The 14,078-nt window shown below is 40.7% G+C and overlaps 1 long non-coding RNA gene across 1 annotated transcript; it reads left to right on the top strand.

Annotated features, from left to right (window-relative positions):
• Positions 1-469: 469 nt before the first annotated feature.
• LOC143484087 (uncharacterized) lies at positions 470-12,559 on the top strand. The gene is made up of 3 exons (XR_013122539.1): positions 470-714; positions 973-1,051; positions 12,492-12,559. It is a non-coding gene; the product is annotated as an uncharacterized LOC143484087 (long non-coding RNA).
• Positions 12,560-14,078: the final 1,519 nt, after the last annotated feature.

The raw sequence follows: 14,078 nt of genomic DNA, 5'->3' as shown, positions 1-14,078 counted from the left end.
TAGTATATAAACCTAAAATGTTTATGTAATTTTTAAACTTTTTACCCCAGACTCGAAGATCAAACAGGAATAAAAAAAATCATAACCAATAACAGGGACACATCGTAAAGTGCGGGACATCCAGAGACAGCCACTATCAATCTCTCCTCCATTTTGCAATCGGAACAAATAATCAGTAGGAACCAAAGTCAGAGGTGCGGTTTCGGAGGAGGGTGCAAACATACTTTCTGATTGGTAGTCGCCGCCGCGCGTCACTGCTCATTTGCATAAAGTTGAGCCGAGCTCAACTTGTTCGCGTCGCTGGGTGTCGCTCACTCTCATTGAAAATGAATGACTTCCGGTCGCCGTGTCGCTCTCGTCGCTTTCGGTGTGAACGCGCAGTTAGAGGGAACCGGCTCTCATCGTTCACTTAAAAGAGCCGGCTCTTTGAACCGGTTCGTTCGCGACCGACACATCACTAATACGCAGCCGTGTGGACGGAGATATTTTTGAAAACGGAGACAAAAACCTCCGTTTTTAAAAATCTCTGGCGTCGTATAGACGTAGATATATTTGAAAACGCTGATCGTGTGGACGGAGATATGCCCTAAGGCCTGTGGAAAATCTGAAACAACTAATTAAACTGCAGCCTCAGATCACCTGCTTGGCAAAAGATTATGCATCTACATGCAAACTCATTAGACCGGCGCCCCGCACTCAGGAAGTGTGCACAATGTAAGCAATTAAATACAATTATGTGTTTACTTTTTTGTTAAAATCAAACATGGCTATTAGACACACAGTGTGACTAAATAATTTCCTAACTATCGCAGTTTATAATGAACTCATTTTAATATCTGGACAGTATTAAGGGGCGGCGCCCCATATTGGCCAGCCGCCACTGGTCTAAAGGTATATGTTTTTAGCATAGCTTCAAATATTGAGAGTGTATCTGAGTCTTGAACATTAACAGAAAAGTTTTACTTTTTCTAGGTACTAATGAAGATCTGGAACTTGCATGTTTTGATCCAAGGAGACATAGTGGATCACAATGAACCAGGAGCTGGCTAAGGTACTGTGGGACCGTTCAATGCCTTCCAGGCCATTAGAAATACTTTTTAATCAATACATAATTATACTGGGAGCATGTATGATCGGACTGTAGACCTTGTGAGAACTTTGATTGATGCATAACTGGAACATGTTTATGCACTATGTGGACAGTGGTCCAATCTGAAAGTGATAAATGCATGGATTACTTTAAATATTTTTAATCTTTTAATCCTGAGGTGGAAAAAATGCACTTCTGAAATTATTATTTATTGACCATAAACCAAGATTTAGCCATTAAACATTGTGACTGAGAGAACATCAAGGTTTATTACATAATCACAGAGCTTACTCTTGCTTGCCTGCAGGCCTAATAAGATTTTTATTTTGTTAAGATCCATTGATGTTGAGTCCTTTACACATTTCTCAATATTAAACAGATATTTGTCCTCTAGCGCAATGTTTACAAATAATTTATCCTAGAGATAGCATGTATAAGGAAGCAGGGGCCCTACAACAGACCCTTGTGGGACACCAAAACTAACCTTGGTCTATTCTGAAAAGTCTCCATTTATATTCACAACCTGGTAATGATCAGCTACATACAATGTAAACCATAAAAAAAACTACTACCCTAATCCGAGCAACATTTTTGATCCTATCTAGTAAACTGGTATGATGTGAAATTCTGCATTGGGATCAAGCAGCATCCCTAGTTGGAAGCCACCAATATATCATCAATCATTACTATGGGTGAAACCCTGACTGCAAAAGTCTTTCATAATATTCATAATATGTGCTTATTAGTCGTCGTCCCCCCCCCCCCCCCCCATATAGGCTCATTGTTATGGTCCACTGTGTGTGTCTTAGCTGTTACTTGTCAGTGTTGTTGTGCTGTTGTCATTGTCGCTGTTGCCACACCCCCTTGTTAGCTTACCGTCTGTTTCACCTGTCTCTCGTATTCCCCTCTCCTTAATGTGTGTATTTAAACCTTCATGTTTTGCCTTCTGAATTCAGTCTTTGAATGTGTCATGTGTTTGTCAGTCAAATGTTAGGCCTATTTGTGCACGGCTATCTCACCCCCCCCCCCCCCCCTCGCCACCGTGACAGAGGGAGGATCCCGGGATGCCCATCCTTTGAGACCCAGGAGGAACCCCCTCTTGGAATTAAGTTTGTGGAGGCATGTGCTGCTCCTGACAGGAACCTTCCACGCTCCCTGGACCCATCAAGGGAGGTTTGGATGGAACCTGCTGGGAGCATGGACATGTTCCTCCCGGCGTTCTCTGACTAGGGTGGGTGAGGGGGCTGCTGACTTGACCGGTCACCACAGGCTTGACCGGTCGCCACAGCAACATGGACAGGAGGGACTGTAATACATGTGCAGGGACTGGACCTTCCGCTGCTGTCCGCCACTGCACATGTCCCTAGGGCTGCGCTCCCGGCCCACAAATGTCATTTGTGCACCACGCTCTTGGCTTCCCCTCCCTCAAACCGTGACATTTATGATGCAGGTATGAACTTAATTGCTGAGTTACAGTCTGCTGGTTTTACAGGTTAAGACCTTAGGGAAGGTTTGAAATTGGCTCATAGTGTGGCAACAGACAATGATCAGTGGTTCGCTAATGTGTTGGTTCAAGTACAAAGTCACTGTTTGGAGAGGAGTTATACTTAATAGAGGTTTGATTATGTCAGATGTGTTTTCATTAAGAAAGTATGTGGGCAATGAATCTAGTAACCAAGTGGAGGATTTTGAGTCTGTGATTATAACGATTTTAGTTCAGGTTGGATAGAAGTTAAAGACATTTAAATTCTCTCAATTGGGAAACATCATTAAGACATCAGTACTATGTGTTGTTGTAATTTGAGCTTTATTTGTCAGGAAACAAACACCTGTAGACATTGTGTCCCTCTGTGGATCAAGCTGATTACATTTTGGAGTCTGCTTGATAAAGATGCCTGAGGGCCTGTCACCTAATCAACTTGTTTCTAGGGCTGTTTGATCAATATTTCATCAAAGTGAAAGATGGGCTCTTGTTTGTAAGAATGAGCAAAGTGAGAAAGTATTGATCACATAACCCAGCAGCCTGGGCACCCAAGCCAGGTGATGATATCTGAAAATAATCCAAATTTGACAAGGGAATGTTGGTTCCTCTCTCTCTCTCTCTCTCGCTCTCTCTTTCTCTCTCTCTCTCTCTCTTTCTATAGGAGGCTTTGGGTGCACACCAATGTTATAGCTTTGGCTCACTTTGTTTCATGTAAAAACCTTGTAGAGGGATAAAGGGTGATTTGTAGTTGGCCCCTATTTGTCTCCCAACCAATCATAAGTGCCATGTGATTTACCTCAAAAAGACCATGTATATGAGTCTTGGCCAATTATAGTGATGAGCTATTAAAGGTTGGTGATCCCTGTTAATGGTGTAGAATGTAAATCACATTCAAAAGCACAAATTATGGTTATTTGTGCAAAAATAGACCTACATTAATGATAATAGTCATTTTTATTTGTTCGGACTCAGGTTTGCAGCCTTCAATAAATATTTTAGCCCACTTACAGCAAGTACCATGTGCTAGAAGTTCTCTGATAATTTATTCTTCTTTAAAGAATAAGTTCCTATACTTATTAAGGTCACATTGGTAAGTTCTGAAGTCACTTGGTGGGATCATCAACATTTTATATGGTTGACAGTCGTGTGTGTGTGTGTGTGTGTGTGTGTGTGTGTGTGTGTGTGTGTACATACTGTATGTATGTAAACATGCATCAGTTTTTTTAACAGACTAACTGGGCTGAATTTAGGCTTTGGTGTAAAAGCAAACAGCAGCCTGAGAAAGCAAGATGCCACCCCCCCCCCCCCCCCCCCCCCAAAAAAAAAAAAACCTGAAGAAAACGACCTAAAGAGTAAACAAAGTCACCCTTAAGGTCATGACCCCTCTGGTCATGATCCCACTTCGCCACAAAAAAAAATCATAAATCACAGGTGCTTGTGCCCTGAAAGGCAAATCAAAATTTTTAAAATATAATAAATTTCTTGGTTCTTTTCCATTCACCAAAAGCAAAAATGTAGAGAAGGCCATTGCTAATTAAATGATCTTCAACATTATCAGAGATCCATTTTTTGGAAAAACCTGAAAACTAACAAGAAATGTATTTGAAAAAGTGTGAGCTATGTGAGCCTGAGTGTGCTTTTAAAATAAAAATAGTTAAATATCTTATTGCAAGTGCAAACATATATTTGAGAGCTATGTAATGTTAGAAAAATGTAAGTGATTTATTGGCCATTTTTAGAGTATATTTCTACTTTCTGTACCTCTGAAAACTAATGCTAAAATGATCAATGCATTTATATATTGCATTATCTCACTTAAGAAATGCTGGTTGTAGGCAAAGAGGCCTAGTAGGCCGCTTGGTTGTGTAAAGTCTGAAATTCTGTCGACCCAGAGGCAGCAGTCCAGGTGTGAGATGAGAGGACATTAAGCCTTGCACGTGAGCAAGGGAGTGATTTAGCCCTGCTCTCAGCATCATACTCGACAACCACCCTACACACATTACACTCTGCTGGTCAGACAGCGAATCCGCCCCGAAATGTTTGAGAGGATTTTTGGCGCATCTTCAAATGCTAATGGCAGGTTTAAAGTGGGCAGGCTGCTACAAGCCAGATTCACATTCGGACTCTTGGGGCAGGACGGCACCTGCGTAAACCACTGGGACGGAGCAACGTGAGGCGTGACACGTGAAACATTTCTTGAATGACACAAGCCAATGAACACAAGTCAAAAAACGAAAATGAACTACGCATCTTTTACATAATTTCACCCTCCTAGAAGTATTTTGTTACAGTTATTCTGGTCGTGTTCGTTGATTGATCCGGTTGTATTCCTTTCCATGTTTTCTGTGTTTCTTTGTTTTATTTTATGTTCATGTCTACGCCCCGTTCTGCCCCTTGGTTTTAATTCATTTCACCTGTGTCTTGTTTCAATCTCTTTTGGGATGTATTTAAACGCATTCTTTCATCCAGTAGGTGTGGGTTATTGTGTTTCGTCCGCATGTGTTAGTTTCTTCCTGGGATCTTGTTTGATCATTAGAAGTTTCTGTTTCTTTGGAATCTCCTGAGATAATCGTCATCCTGCTCCGTGGTCTGTCTTATTCAAATGTTGAATAGTTTCCTGGTATAGTTGTGATTGTCTTATCTGGTTTATGTGATTAGAGTATTTTATGTATTAGTGTTCGGTTGTTCAATGTGTGTGTGTGATCTTTAATGTTTCTTAAGGCGTACTCACACTAGGCACGGTTTGCTGGTTCCGTGCTGGGGCCCGGTTATCCCCCCTCCCCACTCCCCCTCTGGCCTGCACTCACACTGCCTTCATCAACCCGGCCCGAGCACGCTTACGTCATCACAACGCCGCTTTATTTGGAAAAAAAGCGCGCTCGCACAACACTATGGAGTTCACGATTCTCTTTTTATTGTATTTTTTGAGTCGTTTTGGGAGTGCAGAAACACGGTGCAAGCACAAATTTATCGATAATTTAACACAACGATTGTCTGCTAATCGCTTTGCCGCTATGACTGTTTAACGTGAGCGTCGCATCACTGATGTCATGTTTGAGTTCCAGCGAAATGAACCAATCACACGAGGCACCAAGCGGGCCCGGGCACGGATAGCGCTCACACTAGAAGCGAACCGTGCCCGAGTCCACATGAATCGTGCCCTGGCCCACCTCTTCAAGCGGGCCCGAGCACGGTTAACTGATCCGGGCCCGGGCACGGTTGGAGCGCTCACACTAGCCAAACGAACCGTGCTTCGGCAGGCAACCGTGCCCGGGCCCGGATCACAGAGCCTAGTGTGAGTACGCCCTTAGTGTTGTTCTGTTGTGTAGGACGCCTGGATGTTTAATATGATCGTGTATTGACACCGTGCATGTTTGTGTCTGTCGAGTAGCGATGTGTTGATTTAAAGATACAGATGAAGTAAGTGTTGTTTTGCATGACGATTGTTTCTTCCTTCCTTGAGTGTTTATCCGGATTAGTTGCTGGTGGTTAAGTCATTGTCGTGATGTCAGTCTTGTCCATGTGTTTTGTTGTTTTGTTTCGGTAGTCTAGTTTTGTTAATCTAGTTTCTTGTTTTGTGGCGTGAGCATCAGTAGAGTGTTCTTGGGTCTTGTGTCCTGTTATTGTTTGCATTAAAAGAGTGTTTTGATCAATATGCCTCGTCGTTCTCGTAAACAAGTTTTGGGTCTACGTTTAGGCAAATTTTCTTTATCTCCTCTCTCTGAGCGCTCTGAGAGTGCACCAGTCTCATCTTTCTCGCAGTCGTGTCTTTTCTCTGAGCCCACGGACATTAGAACGTTACATATTTCTGAAGGACCACTAAAGGAACTGTGTGCAAATTTAGTACCGTTTGACAGTGTGAATATAAGTGAAGCATTTCAATGGATTTGCTATTTAAATACTTCAGCAATATGCCTTTTGCTATGAAGATTTCAACAAAATTTGCACTGGACACAACTGAACTGACGTTCATCTGAAATGGGAGATTTGTGTCTGGGAGAATGTGACTGGGAATTTGCACGCACCAGTTGTTACGTGTTGTATAATGAATGTGATCATTCTGTTTGAGACGAAAGCCGGCGGGCGTGAACGTCTTTGTTATTGAATTGTAATTAGAGACCTGCCTCAAAGGAGCTTTTACCGAGCCCAGACTTCTGCTGAAGAGACTCAGCATTTCAACAGGACATGATTAAAACCTCCTTAATGGAAGACCAAACATGGTAGCTAAAAATGGCAGTCATCAAGAGGGCTTCTGAAATGTTTAAAAGTTTTTCATTGCACGGACAATAAATCAAGAGTAAAAAAATGTATGGCGCAAAGAATATACTGCACACTCCTGTGATTGTTTCTGTGGTAAACAAGACCTAAATTATGTGTGATAGCATGTGCGCACACACGCACATAAACACACGTAGAATGAGGTAGAGAAAGATGGAGCCTATCGAGTGCGTATTGATGTAGAGGCTCACCAGCCTTTCATTTTCTCCATCTTAGCAAAGCTCAGTCACTCCTGTCCTGCCCGAGGCATCTAGTCGGCTGCTATGGTGTAAATAATGTACACAGAAAAACGGCCTCCATTACTGAGTGAGAAAGGCCTGAGCCGCTACGCCACGTGTCATTGGCTGCTCCTTTCAGAAGGAGGGCCACGGTGTTGTCGGGTGGGGGTAGGAAGGCTGCAAACACACCGACCGTACGCTGACAGCACAAATAAGCAAAGTAAATTTCGCATCCTGCGAAGAGGTGTGTCATTATGTAACACGGTGGTTCTGACATTCCGGGCCCCTAATAACTGACACGTCTGTATATACTCGGGAGTGTAGTGCTACTGATGGTATAATGAATGACAATTTCAGCCCACATATTTTGCGATGTGGGTTTTTATATATTTATTTATTTAAACGTTTGTGAACATCAGGCATTATTACATTAGGCAGATTAGGCGCTACTAAATGCCTCGTTGTAGTTGTACAGGTGACAGGACAACACATTAAGATTTATCTATACAGCAAAAATGTAGAAGAACATCTTATATGTAACATAATATGAAAACGAATGGACACTTATTGCAACATCTACTGGAATTCTAAATCCTAAAACCTAATGTCCTAATGTCCATAATGTCAAACATGCTGGGGAAAAGGGTTGGCAAAGCATTTGTATTTTGGTTTTTGTTTTCAGGTCTAAATAAGTCTTTTAGAGCCTCTTGGTTGTGGCTTGGGCACACAGTAGGTTATCTTTATTTCATTTCCTTTCCTGTGGTTCTGTCCATGTCATTCATCCGAGGAAAACTCATCTGTACTGCACGGTGAAATTTCAAACCGTCCGTGCAAAGTTGTCTGGTACACTTGATGGAGAATGGAGTGAGTTGTCTGATAATCACTTTCTGCATTCATAACACCTACTAATCTACCATCATGTTTTTGATAAACCCATAACCCCTATCCATAACCCCAGCATCATGCCATCATAATGGGGCCGGTGTGGCGCTATATATGTGTGTGTGTGTGTGAGTGTGCATGTGTGCATGTGTGTGTGAGTGTGCATGTGTGTGTGTAATATCTTCATCCTCTCCTCATGATTTTCATAAATATGTCCTGCTCTCCATCTTCTCAATCTCCACCGTCGTTTTTCTTCAAGAACGTTGCCATAACTCCCTCATTCTTTATTTAGGTCTTCTGTATAGCTCAGGGAACAGAGACACAAGTGATTAACAGAGCATCATAAATTATATTGTAATGTAAATAATAACATATTATAACTGACTGATCCCTGATGCTGCTATCCACCATACTGTTGAACAATCACTTCTTCTAATGTGTAGCTTATGGAGCCATGTATACCTGGATTAGTCAAATAAATTGAATATGATAGAGTATGAAAATATCATAATTGTATATTTTGTAATATGTGTATACACTACTCAAGAAAATCCTAGCACAGGATAATTAGATAATTAGCCATCACTGTCCATACTGCTGTATGTAAACCATACATACATCAAAGGCAAAACTGGTTTGACCTTGAACTTCAAAAACACTTTGCTGGCACAGCTGATGAAGGACCTCTATCTGAAATTTATTTATTAGGTGCAGATGCTTCCAGATATGTAAAGTTAATTATTAGGGCGTAGATGGCTGTGGCATCAGTAGGACACAGGTAAATAGGTTTAGAAATGTTTGTTTAATGCACACATTCAACGATCATGATAGTTTTGAATCACAGCGGAATGAAAGAAACAGAAGCACATTAGGTGGGAGAAAATGTCATAGCAGGATGTGACCAGACTATCAACAAGAACAGCCCGTGGACAACAGCACAGAGGGCTGCCCTGCATACACGGAAGACTGCATACCGCCCTCATTACAAAGACAAATGTAGCTCGGAGATCTCCATGGCGCCAAAGTCAGTAATGGGGGAAGAAGTGAAATGATCTGATGAATCATCCTTCACTATATTTGAGACAAGGAGATGAGTACAGGTGCTGCAGACAATAGGAGAACTGCACAGGAGCATAACATAACCACGAAAACTACACACAACTCTGCAGCACCGGGAGCAAAACACCTCAGGTGGACATAAGTGTTCCATTCCTCGAGTACACTTCCACAGGCTTGTCGAATTTTTGCCAAAGCACCCTGAAGCTTTTATCTGTCTGTCTGTCTGTCTGTCTAATATGTGTATGTCGTGCATTGTGTATGATGTAATATTCTTTCAAGGGGTTTCAACATTTCTATCTTGCAATGAACTGAGAACCAGCGTTTGTTCCATCATTACTGCTGTGACATGATAGAGAATTGTGTCAGAGGAAAGAGGAAAAGGAAATAATACATTAACTAATATTAAATATTAATAGCAGTTTTACAAGTCAAGTGTGTAAATGTATTAAAGGAGGAGCTGGTTCCTGACTATTTTATGAAACGTTAATGAATGCATGACAACTTTAAGAAACATTTGCAAAGTCCAAAATCTGCAAAAACCATCTTAAAACACTGGGAGTGAGACATTTATTATTTGAGATGTCTGACACTTTCTTTGCGCGTCTCAGCCTTGAGGGATGCAGCTCTCTGCTGTGGTCAAAGGGTCACGCTAGGATGAAGTCATGGCAGCATGCTGATGGAACATCCTTTTGGGTTCAATTATTTAGTACAGACAGCGCAGGTGGCAAAACGTTTGCTACAACCAGTGCACTCCAAATGTCAAGCGCAGCCTTTGTGATATGTTGGAGAGCTTGTAGAGTCACTAATCAGCCATCTCACTCTGTCACATGGTAGGACCTAAAGACCTTGCCAAAATGAGCCAGAAGTATTCTGGTTAATCTGTAAACACATCCCCATTCCACTGCCACCAACTTTACACTTTCTTAGAGTGTTATTTTTCAGGTAAATTATAGGTATTATAAGGTAAATGTATTTTTAATAGTTGTATCATCTCTCCAAAAGATGTTCTGGGGTGAGTTTCCCAAAACGTTCTTAGCGCTAAGTACTTCGTAACCTCGTTCTTACGTACGAGGTTAAGAAGTACTTAGCGCTAAGAACCTTTTGGGAAACTCACCCCTGGACAGGAAATGGGACATTTAAGCATGTTTTAGTCAACTTGTTGCCATTCATTTCTTCAGCCTTGATGCAATCGTGTGTTTTATCCATTTAACACAATTATCTTCATCCTTAATATTTTACTAAACAGCCAATGTGGTCATGGGATTTTTTTCCTTAATCCTTGTAATCTCAAATTATGTAATCTCAAACCCCACCTGTATCGGAGATTAGATAGGCAGTACATAAGCAGTATAGTCTGTGTTATACTGTGCACTTGAGGTCACATTTATTCTTGTTGACTGTGCCTTGGGGGGCCTACACAGTGTTATTGCAAGTACAGGACGCTGTTTGTGTTGGTGCCCAAGACTCAAAATGGAATGTTTTATGGTCTTATATTCATCTCGCTGTTGCCAAAGTGCAATCCTGATGCCTTAAAGCCCTTGCCCTCTTGTGCATGCACTGTGACTGCAGTGATAAGAAACAGCTTCTGTTCCTGCTCGTACAAAAGTAGTTTCAAAACGCCTCAGTTAATGACTGTATTTTACATTCCATGCAGAGGTGGAAAGAGTACTGAAAAATTGTAATTGAGTAAAAGTATCATTACTTTGCCTAAAATATACTCAGAGTAAAAGTAAAATTACCCATCTCAAAATTTACTCGAGTAAAAGTACAAAATTACTTCATTTAAAATGTAATTTGAGTAAAAGTTACTTAGTTACTTTCAGTTATTTAATGCATGGATGAATCATGAACCAAATTCAGCACAAGTTGTTTTAATCGATTTCAAAGCGTATTTAAGTGCACATCCACACTTGCAAAAAGATCAGCTGGGCTCAGGAACATACTTCCTCACAGCACAAGGACAGTCACAACCTGTCCCACAAACATACCCTCGTGATCTCGAGACAAGGCACAGGTGCGACTACGAACACGCTCACAAACGACCCACACCCACGGAACTACAAACATGGACATAACTGCATGCAGACGACATAACGACACGCCCACAGGGAAGGGTCCGGAGCTGTGACCGTGACAGTACCATAAAGTGCAAACAATTTTCAGTCCTATTGTCCAACGGACAACACTATGATAAGAATAAAGAAATTAAAATTACAAATTATTCAAAAAACAAAATGCACACAAAATTATGTGCCCACAATATGCCACAAATCAAACTAAAATGCAACAGGATTCCACTACTCACAATAAAATGCCCACAGAATCCCACATCAAAAATGTAAAAATGCTCATAGGATCCCACAATTTAAAAGTAAGTGCTCACAGGATCCAACTATTCAAAATACAGTGCCCACCGGATCCCACTATTCACAATAAAATGCCCACAGGTTGCCACAACTCAAAATAAAACAAAATGCACACAGGATTCCACTATTTAAAGCGCTCACAGGATCCAACTATTCAAAATACAGTGCCCACAGGATTCCACTTTTCACAATAAAATGTCCACAGGATCCCACAGAACCTGATAGATAGAAGATTTAAAGATAAAACAATCTCATCATTTTGGAAAAAAAGTGCACCAGATTTCGACCTGATTATGAGACAATGGAAAGGGCACGCACAAGGCAAGGCCATGCAATTGGCCTTCAGTTCTGGGAATCAGAAGTTTAAATTTCTGCCTGCAATAACTTTTTCACCATGAATATTTTTTTACTCAGTAATGTGAGGGCGTTCAAATGTAGTGAAGTAAAACTACTTGGGGCAAAATGTACTCAAGTAAAAATTACATATTTCAAAAACTACTCAGAAAATTACAAATTACTCATAAAAAGTACTCAATTACAGTAATATGAGTAAATGTAATTAGTTACTTTCCACCCCTGATTCCATGCTATGTCAGAAATATGTGATTGGAATTAAAGATAAATGTTTAGGCACCCTCAGTTTCTTTTCAGAACTTTTACAGGACTAGAGGGCATATCTGATGTGTACAGCTATTTTATTAAAACATAAATATATTAAAAAGACTGTCTAACATCACAAGCAATATCAAAAAAGCATGTTGAATTTTTGAAAGCAAACCTTAGAACGCTGCATGCAGAGAACTACATATAAATTTCAATAACAAAAAATAACCTCAGAGCAATAATCTTTCCAATTATACCATACCTGATTACAACAGCAGTCACCTTAAAATGTTCCTCGGGATTTACTGGTTCATGATGCGTGGATGAGCTTTAGGTAGTGTGTACGTGTCTAGCTTGGAATAACGGTTGAGTTGGAGATTATGAACCCATTAATAGAACCCATTTGTTTTCAGTGTTTTCTAGAGCATAAAGAAGAGACTGAACGTTAACACTGAATGCAACAGGGTTCCCATAGAAGTCACTTTAACACTTTTTCATCTCTGTTGCCATAGCAAGAAGACTTCCTGTTCACTGGAAGAGAGGAAGAAACAGAGAGGAAAGAGAGCAGCAGATTGAGAACAGTTTCTCAGAATAACTCCGACAGGACACAATTTTATAATAACTCAGACAGGACACAATTTTATAATAACTCAGACAGTGCACTATTTTATAATAACTCAGACAGGACACTATTTTATAATAACTTGGACAGGACACTATTTTAATAACTCAGACAGGACACAATTTTATAATAACTCAGACAGGACACAATTTTATAATAACTCAGACAGTGCACAATTTTATAATAACTCAGACAGTGCACTATTTTATAATAACTCAGACAGGACACTATTTTATAATAACTCAGACAGGACACTATTTTAATAACTCAGACAGGATACTATTATATAATAACTCGGTACACAATTTTATAATAACTCAGGCAGTACACCACTTCATAATAACTCAGACAATATGCCATTTTATAATAATTTTAACTATAATAATATAATAACTAAGGGAATAATCACTTACTGAAATTGGGATCACAATTTTATAATTCATTTAAAAAAAATAGCTGGAAAGAAAAAAGATTTTTAATAATTAAAACCATATTAGTAAAACTTGAGGATGAGTTGGAAATTAATGAAACTTTAAAACTTAGGTTCTGTGTCTCGTATTTTACATCTGCCTGTATGAGCTCCAGGAAGGAATTCGCTCTGTATATTATCCTATGTGGAATATTCCACATTCAACTGTCAGCTGTATTATAAGAAAATGGAAGAGTTTGGGAATGACAGCAACTCAGCCACGAAGTGGCTGAAGAGCTTAGTGTGAAGAGGTCGCCAACTTTCCGCAGAGTCAATCACTACAGACAGACAGTGTGCAGAGAGCTTCATGGAATGGGTTTCCATGGTCGAGCAGCTGCATCCAAGCCATACATCACCAAGTGCAATGCGGATGCAGTGGTGTAAAGGACGCCGCCACTGGACTCTAGAGCAGTGGAGGTGCGTTCTCTGGAGTGATGAATCGCGCTCCTCCATCTGACAATCTGATGGACGAGTCTGGGTTTGGCATTTGCCAGGAGAACGGTACTTGTCTGACTGCAGTGTGCCAAGTGTAAAGTTTGGTGGAGGGGAGATTATGTGTGTGGGGTATTATTATGGTGTGGGGTTGTTTTTCAGGAGCTGGGCTTGGCCCATTAGTTCCAGTGAAAGGAATTGTGAATGATTCAGCATACCAAAACATTTTGGACAATTCCATGCTCGCAACTTTGTGAGAGCAGTTTTGAGTTGGCCCCTTCCTCTTTCAACAAGACTGTGCACCAGTGCACAAAGCAGGGTCCATAAAGACATGGATGGCTGAGTCTGGTGTGGATGAACTTGACTGGTCTGCAGGTCCTGACCTCAACCCGATAGAACCTTTGGGATGAATTAGAGTGGAGACTGAAAGCCAGGCCTTCTCGTCCAACATCAGTATGTGACCTCACAAATGTGCTACTGGAAGAATGGTCAAAAATCCCCATAAACACCATCCTAAACCTTGAAGACTTCCCAGAAGAGTTGAACGTCATATTGTTTAGCCTCTGTATTACTATT

This window comes from Brachyhypopomus gauderio, chromosome 20, assembly GCF_052324685.1.
Source record: "Brachyhypopomus gauderio isolate BG-103 chromosome 20, BGAUD_0.2, whole genome shotgun sequence".
Classification (NCBI taxonomy): domain Eukaryota; kingdom Metazoa; phylum Chordata; class Actinopteri; order Gymnotiformes; family Hypopomidae; genus Brachyhypopomus; species Brachyhypopomus gauderio.
This window is presented reverse-complemented; position numbering and strand designations above follow the sequence as displayed.